Below are 21,533 nucleotides of genomic sequence, written 5' to 3' on the forward strand. Positions count from 1 at the left end.
TGCAATTTAATCATATAACTTATATACAAAATTGATATATAATTATTATTAATATATATCATTATTATCATTATTATATATCATTATTATTCATTATTGCACAAACCTTCACTTTAATATGGTAAAATTATCCTTTTTTTACACTGCAATGGTTTGTCAAAGGGTGTACATATTTATGTTTACCAGTCTTAAAATACAATACAGTCCCAAATGTGTGTGAGATATGTGGAAAATGCTAAACATATTTAAAAATAAATAAATAAAAATAATTAAACTAATACAATTTCACTGACAATTTTGCAAAATAATATTTCTGACATGTTTGAAGATGTTTATTTTGACAGTCTTAAAGCAGTCTAAAACATTTGTTCCCTTAAAGAGCTAAAATGCTTCAGTAAATGTGTTTTTATCTGACATTTGCACTCACTGGACATTTGACTTTGTAAATGTTGAAATAATGCACAAGATGGGACGTAATATCATTTTGTAGACGGTGCCACAACCACTTTTTTCCAATGAGCCTGGGTCGGTGAATAGACGTAAGAATGACCAACAGTGTGATTGTAAAAAGCATCTACAAATGACTAAAAATGGTCTACACTGCATATAATCAGATATACATGGAGTCATAATATATAGACACTAACATTCTCATCTCTTTATTGTGGAACAGAAAATGATCAATCGAGATCAAGTCCACAGCTGAACTGAGCTTTTTCCATTAGCAGCTGTCACAGTCTGTGCAGCTTCTGTTTTTTAACATTATCTCACGATGAGTCCATGTTTGAAAGTTCCTCACACGCAGAGACCAAATAGTCACATACGTGCACTGCTCACAGTCTGACTGGTGCGGAAGGTACAGCATGTCCTTTTATCACTTTGACAGCCAATTATTTGCAGGGACATATCCGGTTGGTCTGCCATATTGTCAGAGACAAGTTGTGAATGAAGTGTTTGAGCTCATCTGAGAGCCTCGGGCTGCTGTACAGAACATATGGGCTTCCCCCTCAGGGCGTGTCAATTTTTTAAAATAACAGTGTGGAGATTTTATTGGCTTAATCTACTATTGCTTTATAGGGCTATATTTTTCTAACTTGAGAAGCCAGTATGTATTGCTTCTCAGCGGCACATAAAAATTAACACATTGGCTGACACCATTAAAAATTAAGGGGGTAAAAGGGTTTCATTGACCGACTCCAAGTCAGTTTTTAATTTGTGATACTGTCAAATAACTCATACAACTAGCAATTCAAATACTGCTTGTGTGCATATGCAGACTTCAAAAGAAACAGCATAGATAAAGCCAGGAAGTAGTTATTTATTCATGACCCAAGTTAGTGAACTAATAATTTCAAACAGCTATAGCTATATCTACTAATCATTTTAAACTTATTAAAACAAGTAAGTGGCATACTTTATATTAAGTGTGTTTAACTACTATGTACTAACACTTAAATTAACAATTTGATACAATGCGCTTATTGTGTACACACATTTGAAGTAGTACATGTATTTAAATATATATATACAGTATATTTGCCAAACTGGTGGCTATTTCTTATGAATTCTTATGATCAGATTTTTCATAAGATCTGCTTACAGTATGTACCATTGATACCAGTAAATAAATAAAAGAATGAATGAATGAATGAATATATATATATATATATATATATATATATATATATATATATATATATATATATATATATATATATATATATATATATATATTAATCATCAACAATCATCAGAATCAATTGAGTAGTACAAAACAGACTGTCCTCCAAAAAAAAATGACCCTACAGGCCAATATATATTATCTGTTTTGTACTACTCAATTGATTCTGATGATTGTTGATGATTATTCATATTGGTTTTGGTTCTCAATACTAAATGTTCATCAAAGATAATAACCATTTTGCCAACCACAACAGCATTGCATTAATGGAAAATCAGATCTTTTTACTGTCTTGGATCTTTGAATCTTGTTCAACAAAATGAATGGTTCTTTATTAAAGTCACGTTGTTCATTTGAGAGTTAAATTAGAATGTTGCATTTTCAATAGCCAGTTTCCCTGAAAACTTCTGATGGAAATTTTGATTATATTCCAAAGAAATCATGATAATGCAGTCAAAGATAAATTATTTGAAATTATTAGTTCACCACTTGACTAAGTCTTCTGATCCGAGTTTTCAGTTTTTCTTCAAAGTGAAACCAACTTAAAATGAAATGAAATAATATGATTCCTTTCTTGTTTTGTGATCCTCTTGCCAGTCTTTAAAACATTAAATCACCCAAAAATGAAAATTCTGTCATTAATTACTCACCCCCATGTCATTCTAAGACCTTTGTTCATCTTCAGAAGACAAATCAAAAAATATATTTTTGATGAAATTTGAGAGCTCTCAGACCCTGCATGGACAGCAACACACCTGCAATATTCCCAGGTCCAGAAACCTAGCAAGGACATTGGGAAAACAGTCCATGTAACAACAGTGGCTTAACTTCAGTTTTGTGAAGCTGTAAGAATACTTTTTATGGGCAAAGAATCAGCGTTCAAAAATATATCAATACATCAAAAATATCTTAATTTGTGTTCCAAAGATGAATGAAGGTCTCATGGGTTTGGAACGATATGAGGGTGAGTAATTAATGACAGAATTTTCATTTTGGGGTGAACGATCACTTTAAAACACAATAACTGCCTTCTCTGTTGCATCTCCTGCAGCATCTGTCTCATTCAACCCTTGAGATTACTTCTTCAGGCTTAAAGTAAGTCCTTAAAACAGAGATTTATGAGGATGAGCATGTGAATAATAGTCTTGATAGTTTTAATATCTGTTGTTTAAATGCATATGTAATGAGAGAGTGCTGGCAACATTGATAAAGCAGCAATGTCACCCTGGAGCACAACTAAGCAGCCAGGCACTGCAGACTCAACACTTTATCATCTTCATAAAGAAAAGAAGGAGAGTGAAAAAAGAAAGAAAGAAAGAAAAAACTGCACTGAATTACAAATTATAGAGTTATTAGTTACATTGGAGGTGCAAGCAGTAATTTATATGCCGCTCAGACAAAAGCACTCTGTTTACAGAGTGTGGAAGCTTTGAATCTGCTGTTTATCGAGGGATAATGGAATGGGAATGTAAACAGATTACATGCTGATTATGCGCTGGGCTTTAATGGCTGGGATTTGTTTAAAATCTCTATAGTGGCTTCTCAAATAAAAACACTGAGAAACATTCCAGGACTGACTGCTGTTCAGTCAGTTTGACTGGGACTGATAACCGGGTGTGAGATGAATTTATGAATTGAATTCATTCTCAATTAGAGATGAGTGGCAGAACAGTTTTTTAGGGTGCGTTTCCACATACAAAGAAACGGCAAGCAACACTTTGAATTAAATATGACATTTTTAAATAGACAAATGTAAACAGTATTTTCTTATACAATGTTTCTGTTACACTTCATTTTTAGGTGTCATTGTTACAGTGTAATTGTACATTTAAGCACTTATTAATATCAATTAACTACATGCACTAACTATATGGTTAGGGTTAGGATTAGGGTTTGGTTTAGGGTTACTTGCATGTAATTATGCATAATTAATTGTTATTATTATAGTAAGTACATGTAACGTGTAACTTGTTCTAACCAATAAAATATTTAAACCAAGTCAAATTTATTTGTATAGTGCTTTTCACAATATACACACTGTTTCAAAGCAGCTTTACAGAGAGCTGCACACACAAAACCCTGTTGGGGAACTTATTCTCATAGTCTAAATTTAGAACATGTAGAACAGTGTCTTTAAGGTTTATACATTATTCACTTTCCAGACCACATCTAAAGCAATTTGGGCATTGTGTTGAATCCAGGCATGAAGCCAAATGCTTGAACTATCACCCTCACATTCATGTCTACAGTACCTTGTATAATGTCTAGCAACCAGTTTTTGAGATACTTGTGTGTAATATCTGAGTTTCTATGTACAGCTTGATCAATAAACAGTATGCTATTTTCAGAAATGCTATGGAGAGGATTGTGTAATAAAAGTATACATGTGGAAGCTGTCGTGCCTGGATTACTTTTTATTATTTTAATTTTTTTCTGTCTCAGCTTCACAGACATAGAAAATGTCAACATATTAGTTAGCATTAGATAGATTTAAAGGGCATGGTGGTTTTCATGGCATTTTCAGGGCCATCTATCACAAAGTTGTCACATATGCACACTTGTGTTCTCTTGTAGTGCTCTATGTCAGTTTTACAATGCTGTACACAAATGAAGTGTGCAGTATATTCCTGCATGGTAAAACATGATCTTGCTTTGAAGTTGCATGCACTTATTTTCAAAAATCTATTTAAAAAATTACAGTCAATACAACTGGAAATATTGAAAGTTACTGAAGCTTTCATTGATTCAGTTACTAAACACACACACACACACACACACACACACACACACACACACACACACACACACACACACGCACACACAGAACTATTGACTATGGGAAAATTACAAATGTAATTTATTTTAGCACAATTTGCCTAAATTTTGCCATAAATGTGCATACCGTATAGTTTTCAGAATTATTAGAGGTTTAGTTTTATTCACTGATGCTTACCAGTATTTTAAATAGATAGATAGATAGATAGATAGATAGATAGATAGATAGATAGATAGATAGATAGATAGATAGATAGATAGATAGATAAATAAAGGGATACAATTTTGGTTGACCATTTGGAACTTATTGACTGACTGACTGATTGTTGGATTGATTGATGGATTGATTGCTTATTTTGATGTTGCAGTCTTTGTGGAGATTCAGAATTGTTGTCAATTATCACATTTTTTGTTCACTTTTACCAATTGTATTCCAAATTTTTATTATACTGCGCATTTCTTTGCAGCACTAAAAGCTGTAGTGGGACTACTGAAATAACTGGTCAATTTTGGTTTTACATCAATCATTCAATATTTATTCAATAATGTTTACTGTGTTAAACATCAACTTTATTTCATTGTACAGTCAAATCTCTATTTTGAAACATATCATGCAATGCAATGATGTTTGAGAGATGAACAACTAAATATTCCTCAAAAGCCTGATGAATTCCATCTGATAAACTTGAACATGGTTTTTCTAAAAACTGATGTATGGATCAGGTAAACATATGTTGCTTCAGCCTAGTAAGTGTTCATCTTGAAATATTTCTAACAATATAAAATGTATGCTTATATGTTTACTTTATAAAAATCAGTAAAAATTTTAAAGCAAAACCCTATCATCTATCTTTCACTTCTCCTCCCTTCTCTCATTTTTCTCTCCTCTCCTGACTGCCTCTGTCTCCTCCTTCCTCTTCATCTGACTATCCATTCACAGATGGAGGGCAGTGGAGCGGGACAGAGGGACAGCGGCCGGTCGCTCCTCACACCAGCATGTGTCAGCCGGCCTATAAAACATTACAGCACTGCGCCGCGTGCAGCACTTCGGCTCTTTAGCTTGTAAACACGTCATTAAATAATGAATCGTGAGTTAACAAGGATATAAAGCACTGATGGCCTGACATGTTCCTGTCACTGTCGCTGTGTCTGTTTAGTTACATTAAACATTTTTGACTTCGTCTCACCAAAAGGGGTCACTGCTTATCGACTTTTGCAGAGACCCAACCACTCACAATAAAAGTTTTTGGATAGGTATATTGTAAGAAATTAGATGTTATGAGAAGAAAAGACCTGGAAGTTACGCAACCTGGAACTTCAAATGAATGTGTATATAAAGCTGCTTGGGTGAAGTGGCTCTGAACGTGTCACCTGCTGAATGCCATGTGACACGAGGGTTAGTGTTCAGAGTTTTCCAGGTCGGGCAACCTAATGCACATGCTGGGTTATTCTTACTGTTCGGTGCAATTTCAGCTTGGTATGTTTCTCTCAATTATTATTATTATTATTATTATTATTATTATTATTATTATTATTATTATTTTATTTATTTTTTTCATGATGTAATAATTTTATCTGAAGAAGAGCTTGTTACACTATAAGAAAAATATATCGGACCAGCTCAGAACTTTTCATGAAATTCTTCACACATGCAAGGGCCAAATGTTACAGGACATTCTCATCTCAATTAATGTGTCTTGAATCCACGGTTATTGTAATATTTACATTTTCTAAGAACTAAAATGTCCCTCTCTTTACCCTGCAAATGTATTTTAACAAAGTGTTCATAATCAGGCATTATCTTGAAAAAAAAGTTGTTGCATTTTAGAGCAAGTTGTAATCTCAACACATTTCTTTTAGAATAAAAATAAATTTCAATGGAATTTTGGCCCCATTTTAAATGATTTAATTTTACCATTCTTTCCCTACAAGTAACAACAGAGATATGCATAACATTTGTTGAACTTATTTTATTAATATCAAAAAAACTACTGCGGTAACAGGGTGTATAGGGACATAACAGGGTTGACATCACACCCCTGAACAACAGTATTTGTCAATATATTGACTAATACAAGAAACAGATTGTCACAATTTACAGTCACTACAACAGATCAGCGGGGAAGTCATGGCCTAGTGGTTAGAGCAAGGCACCGAACCCCCAACTGCTCCCTGGGCACCGCAGCATAAATGGCTGCCCACTGCTCCGGGTGTGTGTTCACTGTGTGTGTGTGCACTTTGGATAGGTTAAATGCAGAGCACGAATTCTGAGTATGGTTCACCATACTTGGCTGTATGTCATGTCACTGTCACTTTCACTTAGATACATGGTTCTGTATATAACAATTTATATAGGATATGAGGCCAATTACACCACATTATATAAGCTGTTCTTATACCTATTATTATAAGATATAATTTGTAATACCTTTTATTAAGCTACAAAATATATTTAGCATTGTATTTTACAATTTAATATTATAAAGAGCATTATTAATTTTTGGAGAACATATAATTTTTCTCCTAAACCTACCCCTCACACAAAACTACAGTTATTTTAGATTTTCAAAACACTTCATTCTGTTTTTTTTTTTTATTTTTTTCATAGGGACCAAATAAATGTCGACTTTTATTACTATACTTGTGGGGACATTTGGACCCCATAACATAAGGAATACAATTTTCAAAATAACAAAAAATGATAAGAAAATTAGTGAATTAAGGAGTGGTAATTACTCTGCTTCTTGTAGATAGTTTGCCAAAAAATAAAAAATAAAATAATAATAACTTCCTGAGAGTCATGCTATTAGAGAAACATTCAAGGGACGTGTTCAGAGGGACTTTCCGTCAGAGTAACAAGGGGGGCATTAAATTCAGGGACACAACATGTTTTAAAGACTTTAAGCATTAAAAATGTATTAAGACTTATAAATATAATCTCAAATGACTTAAATGGCACCGAATGCTAGGAATGACCCTGCTGCTCAAGTGTTTGGATGTCTCTGTGTTGTACTGCTTGATCAGTAAGAATGAGTGAGATGTATGGGTGAAATTTAGCCATGGCATTGTCTCTTTCTGCTTTTAAGATGCTGTTTTAATGCAAAGTCAATATGAATCTGTGAATGAATGAATCAAAAAATATGGTGTGTGATATTAGCAGGCAGACATTTTATAATAGGATAAGGACATCTTTATATGCTATTTCATAATTAGTTTCTACTGTATTTAAAACATGATTACAGTGTGCTGCTGAATGTACTGACAAGCATTTATGGTAAACTAATATATACATGTGTCATTTCTATTGAATCTTTTATGTCATGTATTTAAATATATTTGTAATAATGAAGTTGAAATTCACTGCATCTACTTTATATGTAATATCAAATATCAACCTACAGTTAAAATTAAAATGTTTTTTGTAAAGACATGCTTTAGTATGTTAGTCAGCATCAAAATAGGACTCCTTTAATGTGTGAAAAAAAGAAGAAGAAAAAAAAAGACTTAACCATAACGCTAATACCATTATTACAAAGTTTACTTTTTACCAGTGTATTAAATGTGTCAAGAAACAGTCACAAAAATGTCTAATTCATTAATATTATATTATATTATATTATATTATATTATATTATATTATATTATATTATTATATTATATTATATTATATTATATTATATTATTACATTTATTTATTTGTTTGAAGTATGGTACAATTCAGTACAATTATATGCACTTCTTTTTCCACATGGGTAGTTAGTGTTCTTTTGTGACAATATAACAATTAAGTGAAGACGGTTAATTTTGTTACCATTTTAGCATGTGCTATACAATGCAATGCTTCTGTTATAAACAAAACAGCAGTTAATTAAGAAATATCAAATAAGTTTTTGAAATGATTCAAACAAAATGGATTAAATTCATTTTCATTGAACACACGTTCATTGGTACTTACATAAGTGCACTCCTGCACATATGACGGTTCATTTACATAGCATTCTCATTTGCTTTTCAGTCACACATTGATTTATTGCTTCCTGGAGGCTAAGTATGGAGCGAATTTTGTGACAATATTCATCAAACCAATCCAGCGTTTTGCAAATAAACACAATCTGCTTTGCAAAGAAAATCTCGACTTTCAAACAAGTTTTGCAAATACAAAACTCTATCTGAGAGAAACTGCAGAGGTATGGACAAATATATGTATTGTGAGTTACAGCTGTGAGACTCATTTGCCTTTTTATGAGGAAACTTGGCTTGATTTTCTCACAAATGTGTGCAGGTAGATTTTCTCACAAATGCTATTGAGCAACTTTCTTTTCTAAAAACAGCAGATGGCGCTGTCAGTCAATTTACACTAGTCGTCCGAGACCGGAAACACCTGTTTACCTTTTCAGACCAATATGAGAGGAGAACAGGTGAGTTTTTATCTTACTACAGTATATCTTTAATTAACCATATAGTTGTTTTAAAAAAGCCACCCTACTACAATGTCAGTGAAATTCCCAATAAGTGCGGTAAAGTTGTTAACATGATTGATTAGTTCAAAAATCAGTAGTGACATGGCTAAACATTTAACTAGGCAGTCTTTCCCTATAAAAACTGATCCATTCTCCGTACCTCTTATCCTCTGTTGGATCGTGGGATATAGAATATATACATATGTTTATACAATTGTTCAACATTTAAAACAAACAATGCAGGGGTATAACAATATATTGTGTCACAATATATTGTAATACTAAAATGCAAATGTATTATGGATAGCGACAATATTGTGCACCAAAAATTAAAGCTTAGACAGTTTAATTTAGTATCAGGTACTGTATAATAATATCACACAAGAGGTCATTAATTAGGAATAAAAAATTGAAAACAAATCACGTTTTCATGAACTAATCAATCATGTTAACAACTTTACAGCACTTACTGTGAATTTCACTGACACTGTAGTAGGGTTGCTTTGTGAAAACATCTAAATGTAATAGTAAGACAGAAACTCACCTGTTTCCCACTCATGTTGGACTGCTGTATTCCCTGAAAAGGTAACCTTCGTTCATCTTTGGAACACAAATTCAGATATTTGTGATGAATAAAACTGCTCTCTGACCCTGCATATACAGCGACGTAACTGAAATGTTCCCAGACCCAGAAACTGAGTAAGGATATTGTTAAAATAGTCCATGTGACATCAATGTTACAACCATAATTTTAAGCTACGAGAATAATTTTTGTGTGCAAACACAACAAAAATAACAACTTTATTCAACAATTCTTCTCCTCCGCATCACCCTGGCACCATTTTGGAGAGTAAAATTACAGTTGAACCACTGATGTCACAACTTCTGCTGTAAACTGAAATACAATAGGTGTCATTGATACAACCCATTCCACTATATTATATAGACACAATAACCGAGTTCACACTCATTACCTCATTTCATTTAAATCCTGTTTTTTTTTTTTTTTTTTTTTTTAAGGTATTTTAATTTTAAAGAAAAAAAGGAAAAGTTGTACTGAAAAACTGTCTGAAAGTCTGGAAAAAATAAATAAATAAAATCATTGAACAAATTCATAAAACATGGGCTAACAAAAAATTGCTCAGTATCTCATTCTCTGTGGCAACACGGAAATATAAATACATAAAATATATAACCATACCACAAAGCAGTAATTATAGACCTACTTTGTTGTACAGCCTGTACATATACTATATCACATCTTTGTATGTCAAGAATAGAGGGTTACTGAAACAACAGAAGTTGTAATAAAGCTAAACATGATATATTATTGATCCATATCTGACACAAAGCAGACATTAGCAATGTGTTGAGGAGAACACTGGATCATGCTGTACTGTATATAGATTATCAGAACATGACAACAGAAGGTCATTTGAGCAGTTTAGCTGATTGTAATGTTATCCTGTGCTCAATGGAGAATTCTCATTCTGTTCTCATACTGGCCACTTTTCTTTTAAAAATAAATGTTCCAAAAGGAGGTTTTTACAGTGATGCCAGAGAAGAACCATTTTCAACTCCCTAAACAACCTTATAGTGAACAATTCTTAAAATTACCTGAATGGTATATTCTTTTGTTGAATCCATCTGTTCACATTACTTTAACTTTTTTACACTACATTATCCATGATGCTGTAAAGAAAATTCATCCAGTCAAAGAGTTGCAGTGAGCAAATCCCACCAAAAGAGCTCTTTAGCTCCTCCCACTCCCATGTAGCACAGCAAATGATGTAATCGAGTCGGTCCACCCACTCTCTCCAAGTACATAAATATTTGTATGCATATTTTGCATTAAATGTAAACTATATTGTTTATATGTATATAACGAACAACTAAAAATGAAGAGGTTAAGATTTTTCACCATCTTATTCAGCTCTGCCCCTATGGGAAAAAAAAAATCAATGGGTAAAAAAAATAAATAAAAAATAAATAAATAAATACTTCGGGAACCAATGCAACTGAAATCACTATTGATTAGATGCTAATTAGCATACATATTACTAGCATATTGCTGGTTTATTATTTATAAAGCACATATTAATGCATGGCAGTTTTCTAGATCCCTTAACCCAACCCAATACTTAGACACAGCTACTTCTACGACTGCCTTACTTACAATCAATAAGCAGCAAATATAACTTTACTGAGGGAAAATTCGTTATTAATAGTGATTGTATTCCTTAATCTAATGTGTTACCAAAAAGCTTTATTTTCCAGAATGTAAATATATTGTACCATTATTTTGTTTCTTTCTTTCTTTTTTATTATTTATTCATAAGGTACTGTATATTGTTGAGAATATTTAGGCTAATATAAAATAAAGTCCATTTTCCACAGCTCTAGAAAGGACAGGATTAGTCCTCAGGTTAACGCGCTCAGCAACGCTAGGATATTAAGTATGTGCTTATCCATCCACGGGACATGTCTCCCTCCAGGCCAGCATGGGTAAAACTGCCCCTACATCAGGTAAAATTAGATCCATTACGCCAGGCTTGAAATGTGATTGCTTGTGGTTTCCAGACAGCATGCTGCATCTGTCCTCAAACTCGCTTTGGTCTGGAAACAATCATGGTGCTAACAGGAAATAATTGGCACTCGCCGTAGGATTAACTTTCTCTTTTTAAATAGGTCTTTCTTGTGGTGATTTTACTGAAAGTCTGCAGACAATGGCAGTCTCAATGTGACCTGCTATCGGTTAGGACGGTTCGTTTGCAAAAGGTGAAAATGGAGTTCAAAAAAAGAAAAAATGAGTTTAAAAGTGACAGAGTTCATTTCCAGGTATATGGGTTGATTTGACAAATGGTCAGTGGCTCACAGACACAGGTGGAGGTGTGATGTATTCACTTACAACCACAGTGAAATGAAAATGTATTAGATTCTCTGTCATTGTCTTGATTGAGCACTCTATGGTTGTACATTCTCAATCAAAATGTAGTAAAGCACAAAGGGAACCTGAACAAGGACACTGTATTGTATTTTAATGTTTACATTATTCTTGAAGGTTGAGTTAAAGCTAAAATCTACAGTACTTGGACTGTCCTTAATGGCAATAACTGACACTGACTGGCACTTCCTATAATTTGATAAAAGACGTGCATGTCTCTGTGGAGGAGTCACAGCTAATTCTTCTGTGCATTATTGCTTTAACAGTGACATTGAAAGGTAAGTCTACAGACAAGAGCTGATCTCTTTAGGTCCTTTCTACAAGATCACTGTCTGCATTGTAGTACTTTTTTTTTTTTTTTTTGCATTCTTCTACATGCATTCTACATGCAAAGGAATAGTGAAAAATGAAAATTTGCTGACAAGTTACTGCCCCTCAGGCCATCCAAGATGTAGATGAGTTTGTTTCTTCATCAGATTTGGAGAAATGTAGCATTCCATCACTCGCTCACCAATGGATCCTCTGCAGTGAACGGGTGCCATCAGAATGAGAGCTGATAGAATCAGTAATCCACATCACTCCAGTCCATCAATTAACATTTTGTGAAGAGAAACGTTTGTAATAAATTAATGGTTTAGATTTTTTTTCCCCCTAACTAATGTCCATAATAGATAGTAATGCTTCCTCCAGTGAAAAAGTCCATCCCCTGCTTTCCTCTCACATCAAAATTCTCCAACATATTTGTTTAGAATAATTGTTTTGGTTTGTAAATGGTCTTGATTCAGACCAGAAGACATTTTCCCTGGAGGAAACAATATTATGGGTTTTGGACTTAAATTTTACTCAGAAGCAATGGTGTGGAGAAAAAAACAAAAAACAAAAAACAACCTTGATCATGATTTTGTTTCTTAGAAACACAGATTTTTGCTTTGCAAGACTTCAATTGATGGACTGGAGTGGTGTGGATTACTTGTGGATTATTGTGATGTGTTTATCAGCTGTTCTGACAGCACACATTCAGTGCAGAGGATCCATTGGTGAGCAATGTTTGTAGATTAAGACTGAAGTAGATGTTGAATAATATGCTTTGAAGTGCATGCTAACAACCACCACTCAATAAATAACATACATCAATCAAATAAAAACAAATAAATAATGGAAAAAAAAATGGCCAAAAAACAAAAAAAAAAAAAAAAAAAAAAAAACACATATGTATAGTGGTGTAAAGTACACTGGTAATTTAAATGCTAAGACGTTTTAAGATTCAGAGGTGGTAAGAGTATGAAAAAATTCTACTCAAGTTAAACTACCATTACATTAATGTCATTTTACTTACAGTAAGTACAGTACCAGTCTAAACATCCACTCAAGTAAAAGTAAAAAGTAGCTCGTTTAAAATTTACTCAGAGTAAAACTTACTAAGTTACATTTTAACAGTGGGAGGGAGGCAAAAATGGGATAGGCCAAGGGTGTCTCAGTTCCTGCACAGCCACAGCCCTGCACAGTTTAGATATAACCCTAATTAAAAACAAATCTGATCCAGCTAATCTAATCATTTAGGCTTATTTGAAAACTACATGGTATGTGTGTTGGAACAGGGTTGGAGCTAAACTCTGCAGGGCTACGGCCCTCCAGGAACTGAGTTTGACACCCCTAAGATAGTCCTTTAAATCTCAAACCATTTATTTTTTAATAAAATAATCAGTTGCTTAGAATAATAAGACATTTTGGCTGTTACCAGGCAAATTAAATCAGTATCAACAAAATTCAACTTTTAAATGCAGAGGAAACAAAATCTTCATCTGAAGTGGCATTTAGATGTATTTACACACTGTTTAAATACAGGACATGAATGCATGTAACCTGCAGTTACAAATGCCGAAATAATGTTTTGATATATAAGACATAAAATGTTGATTACTCATTTGAAATTATAAAAAAAACTAAACAAACAAACAAAAAACAAACAAACAAAAACAAAAAATACTTTAAATGTGAAATTAAAACCACCAGTAGGTGTCAACAAGTCACTGTTAATAAGTGAGTCATTGCGGTTGAACTGAATCATTTAAACGGTTGATTAATTCAGGAACGAAACACCATCAGTGCTCAGAGATGCAAAACTGTGCTATGGTGGCTGTGTTTGGAATTATTTTTGTTGTCGAAATAGAGCAAAAACAGGCAATATGGTGTCTAAAATGCTAGACTATTAATTAACTTCTTGTTTACTGAACTGTTGTAAAAAAAAAAAAAAATCTATATGTAGTCATGCTGCTTTTTGGAGGAAAAACGGCACTCTTCATGTGATATAGTTATTTACTATATGAAATGATATAAATATATACATTTTCTTCCCCTATATCTTAAATTTTGTGATCATTCTAAATGCATTTCAACAGACTGAATCTAGTCTCAGCCTCAGACGTCACGCCCACGGACCGTTGGCTAAACGTCTGATGCATATTGGACACAAAAGTGGAAACACTTCAGCAGTGTCAATGTCATCATCGGATTGGTTGAATTCTACAGGATTTCCGTGAGACGTGTGTGTCACGTTCTTTAAGGTTCCACCTTGAAACAAAGATACCTTGGCGCCAAACCCCTCATGAAAAAAAGCCCTTGTGTTTACAACTGTGACAACAAGCGCTTATCAGGATCAACTAAACGCTGGATTTTCAAAAGTTTGTGAAATATTTAAAGTTCGTGGCATAGAATCTTTAAAATATGTCCGAGAGTTTTACACACCGGTCTGTTATTGTGGCGACAGTTCTAGGCCTCAAAACGTGACGATGAACAAAACGAACTGTGATTGGTTGGTTGACATGTCGGTCAAACAGCCTCATGGGCGGGCCTTGGCCAATGAAAGCTGCCATGAATGGCTACGCGAGACTAGACTGAATCACACAGTGAAAGAACACACTCTTAATGCACGTGCACTAGTCTAATCTACTAGACTTCACAGCACTGTAGGGGTGTTCTGTTTGGTTTTTGGCAAAATACTGATAATGTCAAATCGCACATCGTTAAAACAACAATTACTATATTATCACAGACGATATATATCACACACCCTGAATCACTGTCTTTTTGGCTAATTTGTGCAAAACCTTTTGCTAAACTGTCAAAGCTTAATTTTAACCACCAATGCAACGATTCAAGTACTTAGCTTACCTCTACATGCTTGCAAAGAGTTGATTTTGAGATTTTATAGTTTGGTCTCCCTAGGCAAACACAGCTTTCACTGCATAATAGAGCTTAAATATGGCCAGGTGTTCACTTCATTTCCTTCGAGTTCAACTTCATCAGAATATGACAGGGTTTCATTTTCACCTGGGTTTCACCATAATGCCTGTTTTGTCCATCTTTTTTTGTGGTTTTAGCGCCAGTTTGTTCTCCTGCCCATTATTTACTGCAGTAGTTTCCAGGGAGCGATTTATTTTTATTTTATTTATTTTTTTACTCAGTAATTTATGTGTTTTAAAATGTAGCGAAGTACAATACTTCAAACAAAATATACTTAAGTACAAGTTAAATTACAGATTTAAAGAAAAAATATCTAAAATGTAAAAGTACACAAAAAAGCTACCCAATTACAGTAACGCGAGTAAATGTAATTCTTCACTTTCCACCTCTGTTAAGATTAATATAAGGCCGTCAAATAAATAAATAAATAAATAAATAAATAAATAAATAAATACAGTTTAAATACAATTAATTTCATTCAGAATACTTATATTAAAAATACATTATAGTGTGTTTAACTAAAATACACTAAACAGCATTAAAGTATATTTTAGTTCACATGCATTTCTTGTCAATATATTCAGTTTAAACATATTTCAAACTAAATATAAAGATGTATTAAAGTCCTACTTAGTGGATAATAAAAAAAAAAAAAAAGTTCAACTAACTGACCATTTGTAAAAACCTGCCCTCCTAGTTACTGTGGCTTTGTCCGACAAGCCATGCCTCTCTCACATTACACAACATGTTTTCACACAGTAAAAAATAAATTGCATAGCAAGAAATATTTTAAGACATTTAAACAATAGATACCATTTTGTGCTCTTTAATGTGTCATGACAGATCACTGTATTGCCTCAGTTCAAGCGGCACACGTGAACCTAGCGTCTTTTCTTATTTACTAAAAGCATGAAATAAATATGAATGAACAACGTATTTTAATTCAACTGTGGAAACATATCAATACACACAATTTTTCATGTTTAAGTCCACCCAAGTTAATCTACCCTTCTGTCTGATTTGTTTGTCAGGCAAGACGGCAGATTTGGTGTTATGATTGGTCAGATTGCCTGTCAATCAAGCTCTTTGTGAATGGTCAATTGCATTTAATATGGATTTCAATCATAGTACATTTAAAATCAATTACAAATAATATGCATTTAAGTTTTCAAAAACATCACTTTTAATCCACACTCACTGTAAGTGTATACGGTACTTTTAAAGTACATTCTTTGCATAATAAGTACACTTTATATGCTAAAGTATTAAAAGTACACTTCATATGCTAAAGTGCACTTCTTTTTCACAAGGGAATACTGGGTTGAGTGACAGAAGAAATGTGTTGACCAGTAAAGATTTTGCGGTAACACTTTATAATAACTGCACACTATCGATCATTAATTAAGCATTAGTAAACAGAAAATTCATAATTTATAAAGCATTAATAGACATAAATAAGCAGTTTATAAATACAGATATAAATGCTTTATTCTTGATTTAAAAGCATATCTATAATGTGTTTAATCATCGTATTATCATACTTTATTCATGATCAATTTATCATTTCTCAATAAAGTATTAGCATTAATTACAAACCAGTTATTTAGGAGTTGCCAGTGATTCATGAGTTCACAAGAAATTGTAAGTAAATGTAGTAAATTCAGGTAGTTATAAAGCATTTAGTAATGGTCAGTTAACTATTTATGTGAGCTCATCTAAAGTGAGGACTAGTTATGCCTTGTAAAGCATTTATAAATGATATTTAAAGGCTCAGTTATCTTCTAAACAGAAAAAGGAAACAAACACAACACAGTGATACAGAACATAGAAATATTAACAGCCTTTAAATCTAATTTGTAAAAGCTTTACAAGGCATAAATAGTCCTCACTTTAGATGAGCTCACAAAAATAGTTAACATATGTTTTATAACTACCTGAATTAACCATGAATTACAGTAGAAATACATGTTAATAAACCATTTATTAACACTCTAAGTAACTATTACTATATGTCTGAATAATAAGATGTATGCACATTTGAATAGTTTATTAATAATTTACTTACAATTTCTAAGTGAACCACTGACAACTCCTTAATAACTGGTGTGTAAATAATGCTATACTTCATTTAGAAATGATAAATTGATCATTAATAAAGTATGAAAAAACAATTATTAAATACATTATATATATGCTTTTAAATCAAGTATAAAACATTTATATCTGTATTTATAAACTGCTTATTAATGTCTATTAATGCTTTATAAATGATGAATTAACTGTTTTCTAATGCTTAACTAATGATAAATAGCGTGCAGTTATTATAAAGTGTTACCGAAAACAATGAATTTATTAAGAGGTGTTTTTTTAGGCCTCAAGCAAAGTGGATTGTAGTTTGCTTACAATCGCAGCTTGCATTGAAATTAATAATCTCATCTTTGATTTGTGTCCATTAAGTTGCAAGTCAGATATTGCAGCTTGACATACAAATATATATATATATATTGTAGGACAGTATGTGTATTCGGAAGCAGTTGGTCTCTTTCATAATATTATTGCCATCCCTCTCAAAAAAAAAACAAAACAAAAAAAACACTGTCATCTCTGATGGATGGTCTTCATCTTTCCTGTCCCGCACTGAATGCCTTTTAAAGGAAACACTGTGCTTGTGTGAGTCAGGAGGAGTCTCTGAGCCTCTTTTCTCAGATTGACATGTCAATATCTATTAGTCGCTGTGGCGGCACTGACTGTGGCCATCCTGATGCAGATCTCTGAGGAACTTGAAGAGAAAGGCATGCTGGGAAAGGAGTGCACTGGCTGTCAGTGCATCTACCCATGAAGGCCAATCTCAGATGCTTCACCAACATGCACACTCACATAAAAGCATTTAAAGGAAAAGTTCACATGCTAAAAAGTCCCCCAAAACTATGCTTTTCTAGCTTCTGTGGAACACAATATGACATTTTTTTAAAGAATGTTCCCACAGCTCTTTTATACTCAGTTTCATTGTCTTTTACATACAGTGAAAGCATGCAGTAAGCAGAGGCTGTCAAACTCGACAAGGACAAAAAAGTGAAAAAGGAGTACACTTACTTTTTAAAAAGAGAAGATATTACACTATAACAGATAAACTTAAGTGTGAACTGAATGTAATGTTTTCAGACACTTAATTGCATGTAATTGCAATTAAATAAAACTGTATCATAGCTTAAATTCATAATAAATTCAATCAATACACAATACACTTCAGAGTGTATTCTGACCCACTTTGGTAAGTAATTTCATACTTTTATTGTCTCTGAAGTTTGAAGTGTTACTGCTGAATGTATGCAAGTATACTAAAATAAAATAAACTATACTATTATGCCATTTCTACTGACACTTGTGTGTCATGCATTTAAATATACAGTACGTGTAGTTACACATTTGTAATGATAAACTTCCAATTTATTAAATTAATATATTATATATATATATATATATATATATATATATATATATATATATATATATATATAATATCATCAAAATAAGTGTACTTCAAAGCATGACAGGATTATTGGAACAAAGATTTCACATTAAAAAAAAAAATCTATTTTACAATATTACAAAATTTATTACAAAAAATATATATATTTTTTTAAAAGTATACTTTAGTGTGTTGAGAAAGAGTCATGAATATGTTTCTCTTTAAGTACACTTAAGCATCATTTTATTTCATTAATATTTTCTTATTACATTTTGTAATATACAGTACTTTCAACTTGTGAAGTACACTACAAGTGCACAAAGAATGCACTATATTCCAGACCTCATGTTAGTTTCGTACAAGTCTGATTTATGTATGTAAACTCACTACGTTGCAACACTATTGATTGGAAATGTTAAGTAAAAAAAATAAAAAATAAATAAAAAAAAAAAAATATATATATATATATAGATATATAAAGATATATTTATATATATATATATATATATATATAAAAAAAACATTACATTATATTTGTTAATGACTCATTAATGAAGTTTATTAAAAGTGCTACCAAGGATACTCACAGTTTGATATTAAATCAAACAAAATTACCATTTCTCTAATTTGCCAAAAGCAAACATAATCAGAAATCATATTCTATTCTTCACAAATAATATTTGCCTGAATGTTGTTCGTTGTTTGTATGGCCAAAGCTGCATAAATATCACTAATATGAGGCACAATTTTTGATGAACATTATTATCATGAGCAAAAGGTGATTGACAGCATCTGTAGCCCTGTAGAGTCACATCACCCTTCTGTTGGGTTTGTAGATAGTAAAGAGTTGCATCTACTCATCAAAGCATCTGCTAAATCCCTCAAGAGAACAGAAAAAAAAGTGTAATGAGGGTCAAACAAAGGCCTGAGCTATTGGCATATAGTACATGCATAGGCTACTACAACCACAAATGGAGAAAATGTAGTTAATCATTACTGAAATCAAGAACAAACAGAGAATATGAAAAACTCCAAGGCACTTATATAGTAAAAATAAAAAGTCTTTAATTACTAAGCCATTAAAACAGTTAAAAGTGTAGATGTGTTTCGACTACAGCCTTCTTCAGGAGGCTTCTTCTAAAAAAAAAAAAAAAAAAAAAAAAAAAAAAAAAAAAAACAGAACATACATGTGTTTATACAGTACCAGAGAGAGAGAGAGAGAGAGAGAGAGAGAGAGAGAGAGAGAGAGAGTCAGAAAGTTTTTTCCATACATAATAAAACATGTCTTCAAGTTCATCGAAGAAGCCTCCTGAAGAAGGCTGAAGCCGAAACACGCCTACACTCCATAATCCTGACAATGTGTGTGTGTGTGTGTATGTGTTATATTTTTTGGGAAATTTTACTGTGTGCCGTGTTCATCAACAGGGCAGTGAAGTGAGATATAAAATGTGCCTTCATTTACTTTGTCTTTAAAAAGTGGGTAGGAGATGAAAAACAACAACAACAACAACTACAAAGCATTTTGAAACAAACCTCTGGTCCTCACGCTCGGCTCAAACATTATTTTGTTCTTTTCAAAAAGCCATAACACTACAGAACATAAAGGAAGACCACTGCTGATCATGACAGAGCCCTTCTGAAAAAAATAAAAATAAATGTAATCCATGGCTGTCCTTCAGTCTGCAGAGAAAATTGTGTTCTTTCTGGAAATAAGTGCAGTATTTTCACCTTTCTTTGAGTTATACCAAACCATTCGATGGATAAAAGCACTAGACACAGAAACATGTTTTAATGCATTGTTAATGCTAAGGAAATTAGTGTCTTTTACATCGGAAAACTAATTTCCATCTGATCTATCCTCCCTGACTTATAATGTCTTACATCAGAAACAACAGGAACCAGAAATTACAATCAGATCAATTCCATTTGATATATACAATATTCACAGATTGATGGATTGATTGATTGAACAAAGGTGATGGTAATCTGATATTCTAGTTCTATTTTATTTTTGTTTTCAGTAAGTGAATACAGAAATGTGTGCAGTAATGTTTGTTTATATTGCGTTGTTGAAGAACATGTCAAGGTTTAAAATTTTTTTATTTATTTATTTATTTCCCCCCCCATCCAACTAGTCCATCCACTTGTTCCAGAAGAAATTAAATTATTTGAACTATATTTGGTGTATACTGCAGACATCACTGTAGATGTAAACTATTCTGTGATTATTTCAATGATGTGACATACATATAAATATATTCTGTGAGTGAGAGGTTTGTCAATAGTATCACAGACTCAGTTGTGCATTTTAAAATACAAAAATATTAAACTGTTGAAAAATAAAGCCAAACAGATTTCAAATTGGACGGTAGCACTTTATTTTACAGTATACTTCCTTGGTACATACATGGCAAATATCTTGTACCTATAAGCAAATGAGTGGTAACACAAGGTACAGTACTTACACAATGGCACCTACCATCAGTTACTCAATAAGTACCTTGGTCCATGTTTATACCTCCCAACCTGAGTACTTCATAACTTATTCTGTACATTATTAATGAATAGGTACTTACAGTACACCAGGACTGTAAAATAAAGTGCACCATTTTAATTAAACATTACACAGGAATTACCAGTTCTTCAAACTTTGTTAAACTTAACCATGTATACAGTATACCATTAGTAAGTATAGTAATAGTATAGTGTAGTGTAGTGTCTTAGTTACCATATACTGACACTACCTGCAAGTGACCGTTATTACACACACTTGTTTGTAAGTACTACATATTTAAAATGTATATACCAAGTACAGTATGTGTCTTGTTTGTTACCACATAATACCACATTTTTCCATAGGTGCTAAACATCTACCATGTACATACGGTATCATTAGTATGTACAGTAATGTGTCTTATTAGTTACCATATACGTATACTCTAAGGATGTGCCTTTTTGTAC

The 21,533-nt window shown here is 32.6% G+C and overlaps 1 protein-coding gene across 1 annotated transcript in view; it reads right to left on the reverse strand.

The window, feature by feature from the left end:
- The window catches only part of LOC109081198 (astrotactin-2-like), a 418,824-nt gene that overhangs the window by 123,520 nt on the left and 273,771 nt on the right, over positions 1–21,533 (reverse strand).

Source organism: Cyprinus carpio, chromosome B5 (assembly GCF_018340385.1).
Source record: "Cyprinus carpio isolate SPL01 chromosome B5, ASM1834038v1, whole genome shotgun sequence".
NCBI classification, from domain to species: Eukaryota; Metazoa; Chordata; class Actinopteri; order Cypriniformes; family Cyprinidae; genus Cyprinus; species Cyprinus carpio.